Source organism: Oreochromis aureus, linkage group 15, assembly GCF_013358895.1.
Source record: "Oreochromis aureus strain Israel breed Guangdong linkage group 15, ZZ_aureus, whole genome shotgun sequence".
NCBI lineage: Eukaryota > Metazoa > Chordata > Actinopteri > Cichliformes > Cichlidae > Oreochromis > Oreochromis aureus.
In genome coordinates, this window is record NC_052956.1 from 38,116,623 (window position 1) to 38,122,911 (window position 6,289).

The 6,289-nt window shown below is 38.2% G+C and overlaps 1 long non-coding RNA gene across 2 annotated transcripts in view; it reads left to right on the plus strand.

Moving 5' to 3' along the window:
* The window catches only part of LOC120433284, a 28,106-nt gene extending 22,238 nt beyond the window's left edge, over positions 1-5,868 (plus strand). The window contains exons 3-5 of one of the 2 annotated variants that reach the window (XR_005608461.1): positions 108-217; positions 1,480-1,548; positions 5,111-5,868. This is a non-coding gene — a long non-coding RNA (uncharacterized LOC120433284). Of the gene's footprint in view, positions 1-107; positions 218-1,479; positions 1,920-5,110 lie in introns of those variants that run through there. The other variant, XR_005608460.1, reaches the window with a different exon arrangement.
* The last annotated feature ends 421 nt before the right edge of the window (positions 5,869-6,289 follow it).

Genomic DNA, 6,289 nt, shown 5'->3' on the forward strand with positions numbered 1-6,289 from the left:
GTAATTGACACTACTTTGGAGTTACTTTATGGCTTCGTGTTGAACCCAGCATCGCCTGCGCTGTCTTTGACGATTAGCCTGTTACTCACCTGTACTTCATCCCCCAGACAATGGCCTGTTCTGCTCATGCAGATGATGGTGTGCAATATCAAAGCCAAATGAGATGGCTGCCAATTAGGGAGGGCTTCCAAGTGCATTTCAATGCAAACTCGCACCGGTAAGTGCACCCTGTAGTCTTTCCCATTCAAAGACACTTTATTACAGGTAGACTTCAACAGAAACTTCTGAAAGTATTTCAATTACTAGAATAAATGACAGACCTCATTTCAATACTTGGCTTTGGGGAAGGGGTGAACTTTGTAATGATGTCTTCCTAAATGTTCTAAGCTGGAGTTTAAACTGACTTTCTCTTTGGTTAACGGTGTGAGTTAACTGGAAAATTCATATAATCCTTCTTTTTCTGTGTTCTTGACGGACAAGGCTTGAAACGCCTGAAAGAGTGTGAGACCACAGAAATATTTAGAGTACCCCCACAATCCCCACGGGACTTTTTTTCTTGCGTTCATGATGTCTCTGTGCAGATGTCTCTGAGTTTAAATAACTAAAGTTTACTGTGGTTACATGTCTTACCAGGCAGTGTGTATTTTTGTTTCCTATTTAGTGCTCGGTGTAAAATTAACTGACCGTTTCTTTAAATGGACTCGTTATTTTATGCTTCCTAAAGTGCACTCTACTAAAAGTCTCCTTCACCCTATCACTCATCTGTACCTGAGCCCTTTTATCTAACATTCACTCTCTGACAGACTCCTTGGGCAGCTCGGGATTCAGTATTTTGCCCAAGGATACTTTGACACGTGGGCTGTAGGATGAAAAGAAGGTCTAATAAATTTTTCCCAAATGATTTTTTTTAAATGCCACACATTGCCTTTTAAGCATTATTGTAGCAATATATCAGGATTTCCTCTTTTAAACACCTTTTACTCAGAACAGGTTGGGTAGACAGCCAAAAAGTGTCTCCCTCTGAGTGTGTTTCCTGAATAAGCAAAAGCGCATCGGTGCACTACAGTGGCCTTTGAATCCAAATTTTTAGTTATTATTCAGATTAAATCAAGTCAGGGCAGACGGGAAGAGCAGTCAGAAGAAGCTCACTGCTCGAAATCTCGAAGCTCTACCTCTGTGATTGCTCAGGCCACCGTGGAATAAAGATTAGAAGAAAATCACTAATCACAGCGGATGTCATTAGCATATTACCAATAAGGGGTTGCAAAAGGGAAAAGAGGAATTGCCTTATAATGCTGGTTAAAGTACGAATCAATGCCATGTATGGATGCACACAGCTGCTTGACAAACAGATATATTCACTTCCAAACATGGGTAAAGGAAGTGTCTAATAATGATGTTTTTTTCAATGTTTTTGTCTGAGTCACTCGCTGAAGCACTTGATGCTAATATCACATTCCCCCTCTCTCTTTTGATCAGCTTTTGCAGCTGGGCTGCCCTGCCTCACTTGGATGCATCAACAAAGCTTGAAGTGGCCACTCTAATCTGGTTAAGTATTGCCTGGTTGGGGAGAAATTAGCCGAATTCTTTTAACTTTTCAAACAAACATAATACAGTCAAACTTGCTGGATGAGAATCAATTACATGAACTGAATATAGGTTCGGGGGGGAGATATCATTTCATTTCTGGAAATCATCTAATACGTCTATTCAGTGGAATATGCCTGTAGTATCACAGCGAAGCCATATTTCAGTCCAGTGAAATGAAGGAAGCAGTGGAGTATCTGTTGAAACACTGCCAGAATATGTTACACAAATCTTTTTCACCCCGTGGTAATATTGCCATTATCTGCTTTACTTCAAAAATACTTATATCTTGCCTAAATCCGCGAGACACTGTGAGGAATAATGGGATCATCATGCTTTCTCAAAGTGATCGGTTGGATTGGTGAATAGAAACTATTGCCCTACTTGTATCAGTCTATTAAACAACATCTGTCTAAATAGAAAAAACAGAAACCTAATGTGATTCAATAGAACGCAATAAATCTTCCTAAAGTGCGATACCTTTGCGTCACGTGTATAAATTCTGCAGTATATGTTTACAAAGTTGTTGATACTAAATCATGTTAGAAATCCTCGATATAGAGTGGAAACCACTCCAACAGCATAATTCTGATTTAATAGGTGACAGTTTCACTAGAGATTGATCTATAGTTTTGCATTTAAAGCTAAGAATATCCATCTATGTACCTGTCAAGCTATTGTTTCTGTAGATTAATTGCAGGGATAGTAAAACTAAAATACTTTTGTTAGACTTTGCTATAAGCGACTTCTTTTAAAATCAAGGAAAAAAACAAAAATGAATTCTTTTATTCTCGACGTGCCTAACAGATGGTTTCGAGGGGAAAAAGAATATGATCACAATACAGACATTTCTGTTGTATTGAACATTTTCTCCCATTAGATCTTTAAGGCAGATTGTCTCCATTTTTCAATGTGTCTAAACCCTTTGTTTGAGAGAGATCCGTTAAATCTGTCTTGCTTCTAATAAACTGCCATTATTCCCTTCAACAAGGCAGCTCTCATTAATAATGCTTCTGTCAGCTGCTCATTCTCTTCCGTGAAAATAGAAAATATCATTAATTACAGTTTCTGTCACCCTCTGACAGCTTAAGCAATTGTTCTAGTCCCCGAGTTCTGTTTCATTGTGCCCATACCTTGTGACCACCTATTCTTTACTGTCTCAATGGGGATGTCCAGCAAGTGAGAGCCACAAAGGCTCTGCGAGATTTCATCGCACATTGCAAAGCTTCTATCCCAGCAACACATTAGTCATCCGGGGAGCGATTGACTTAGGAGGTAGACTCAAAATCTAGTTTTTATTTTACTCTCAAGCAGAGATTAGGGAAAGATTGAATCGGTTTACTTTTCATTGTGGATTTGTTGCATTTTTGCCACTCTGAGAGATATTCTCCTTGGATAAACATAGAGGGATTTTCCTATTCATTTCATCAACTGGGGAAAGAAAGAGAAAAAAATCATTGACTTAAGATTGCAGCTGCCGAATGTAGAGAAGAGAACTGTTGCACGAATACACAAGGATCTCGTCGCGTATGAAAAATGGCCCGCCCGAATAGCAGGAAACATTTGCAGGACAACTCTCCCAACATAACTGCACACTGTGTTAACAGAGGGAGATGCTTGAATTTCTTAGGTTTACAATATGTAAACTACAGAGAAGCCAACAATCACACACCGGCTGTTCCCCAGAGTGTTGCCATGTCAGAAAAATATTTGGTTTGATCCGAGTTTCAGCTTTTCTTCAGCAAACTTAGTAATGAAGCTACAACACATTAGTCATAAATTCAGACCAGATATGAGTCTATTAAGTCTATCAAATACCCATTAAGTTGTTGTGTAGCGTTGGGTTATAGCGAGACGTATCAGCCTCCATGCAGAGCTCATTTCAGTTTGTTTATGTGTTTCTGGATTGGCTACAGGGGGCAAAATAAGCACAAACACAAATGGCTGTACAACACAGTTTGGCAAATTCAGTTTGAAGAATTACTTTGAGACTGTCATCTGATCCCAGTAAAGTCATATTTGGATGCCATCACAGCAATTATAATGCATTTAACCTGCAAATATTATATATATATAAATATAAAGGCACAAAGGTTGAGTAAATACAAAATAATTACATAGCTAGCAATGTGATGAGCCACACTTTGTGCTGTAAAGCACAGCAGGGAATTTAGGTCCACTGCACAAAAAATCACTATAAATAAAATCTCTACAAGTACTAATTAAGTATTAATTGGTAAGTACAAGGAGAATTTTTTCTTTGCAGGTTTATGTGTGTATATATATATATATATATATGTCTGTGTGTCAAAATTAAGAATGTACTTAAATGTACTTAAATCTATCAATTTTTAAAGCTCATACATCTATTTGAAGTTACTGTCCTAATTTAACATATATGTTAAATTAATTTAACTGTCCTAATTTAACATATATGGCTGTAACAATTTCTGTAAGCCCAAAGACAGGCATCATGTCTTTGGGATGTATCTACAGGGGTTTTAATGCAATTTTTGTTTTTTACATAAATGCCGTGCAGCGAAATTAACTGTGAAACAAAGTGTGATTAATAAACAACACGAGGCTAAAATAAAACCACACACTCGAAGAAAAAGTAGATGTTCTTCAAAGGCTTTTCAAGGAATATCTACATTCATGTGCTGTTCATTATTCATTTGCAGTTCAAGAAAAAGCCAGAGAATTCATTTTATATTCTGTGGCTGCGATAAACCGTATTAATGGATTAGCTGTCGAGATACCATACTGTTTCTTAAGTTATTGCTGAAATATTCTTTCACATATTCTGTCAAACACCGGATTATATGACACAATAACTTGGACCTTGGTTAAAGTTTCCCATGATTGATATGCTTTGAAGAATATGATACCAGACCCCATGCATGGATGTAATTAAACAAGGCCAAGTGATAGCAATAATGTATCATCCACTAGAGCTGAGGTCCCTGCTTCCTACAAACCAGTGTTACCAGAGACAAATGACTTACAGCAGTCACCACTGTCGCTTTTAACTTCGCATGGTGCAGACACAAAGAAAGAATTCCTCCCTAACAGTGGTGGCCTGGCCTAGACAAATGGACAGTCATAATCCCCCCCAACTGGTAGGGAATGTGGTTTATTAGAATATGATACAGTGGATGTGAATTTTTCTTTTTTAGCAGTTCTGATTTAGTTTCCAGCTGATTCATCACCACACACAAGTCATACGTGACAGCTTTTACTGTTTTGGGAGCAGCTTAGCCATCTTGGAGCTACTGCCTTCAAAGTTGGGTAAGCTGTTTTTCACGGGGAGTCTGATATTTATTACAACTGGCTGCTTGGGACCCCCCCCTGTGAGAAAAACCATAGTGTGTAGATATAAGTAGGGCACAGGATTCTGTGTAATTAAGTTGGTGGAAATGCACCGTGGATTTAACTAAGGGGAAATGTGCATTTTTGAGCGTCCTAAATTAAGCCACTTATTCTGATATTTATTGGCAAACGCTGTTTATCTATTCTGTTACAGGAAACTCTGTTTGGGCCATGCATACAGGAACTGCTGACACGGAAAGATTTAGCTATTATAGCATATCATTACATGAATAAAATATGCATATGATTACATGAAAAAGTTTGTTCAATGATTCTTCAATTTGGGTTTGTTGGGATAGAAGGGGGAGGGGGCGCGCAGCAGGCTTTGTCAATACCTTGCAAAGTAATAGGCCGATGACCTGGGTTAATAATTAACACCAAAATTACAAAAAGCAGTTTGGTAATTTTTCAATAGAGAACTGTATAGCTTCATGGGTAACATAAGCTTTCAGACACCGAGAAAGAATAACAAGAACTACAATAATTGCACTTATAACTTCTTTGTGGTTGCTTTTTGTGCTCTGCATTGTCGTGCACGTTCTCCTGACTCTTGGGGCTTCAAAACACGTTTCCTTTTTATCTCATACGTTCTGGTCATTTTCTTGAAACAGTAAGGACCTGCGGTGGTAAGAAAATCATTTATGACTTCCTATGTCCTGGCCAGTCCTCCAGGGGTCCTGCACAGTGTCAGGGGAATGTAGATGAGCCCACCTCAGCAGACTCCTTTTTGCCATTTTTTTTTTTCCGATAGACCTGCAGATGGGTTCTTGTGCACTCAGACCCCCAACGGGACCCTTTATCCTTGCTCTAAAAATGACCATCTGAGCTCCTCATCATAGACGGTTCAAGAGAGGGTGAGGCCTTTTTTCAACCCATCATGTTCCTGTTGCCCAGAAACATTTCTGATTTACATGTACTGCCTAAAATTAAACATTATTCATCTGTTTTTTTTAACGTGTCATCTTTGTCACTGAATCTGCGCTTGAAGTTTTGTGCAGGGAATTCACACACAAAAGATTTATGTTGTAATTACTTGAGCATAATTACCGAGGAAACAGTTAATCAGCATAAATTAACAAACCAAATAGTTTGAAACATGTACACGAGGAATACACATACTATCCATTATTATGAAAAACATGAATCCAGGGTGCTCAAAAAATTGTTTGAAATAAAATCGACATTACTCTTGGGAGCAGAAAGTTTCCAAAACAGTCAGTCCAATTACAAGCAGGAAGATATTTTCTTCTTTGTGTTGTTTGTGTTGTGCGCTTTGTTTCCTACAAGCATACTTAAAAAAAACGTGTAGCTACACAACATGAGCAGATCTTTT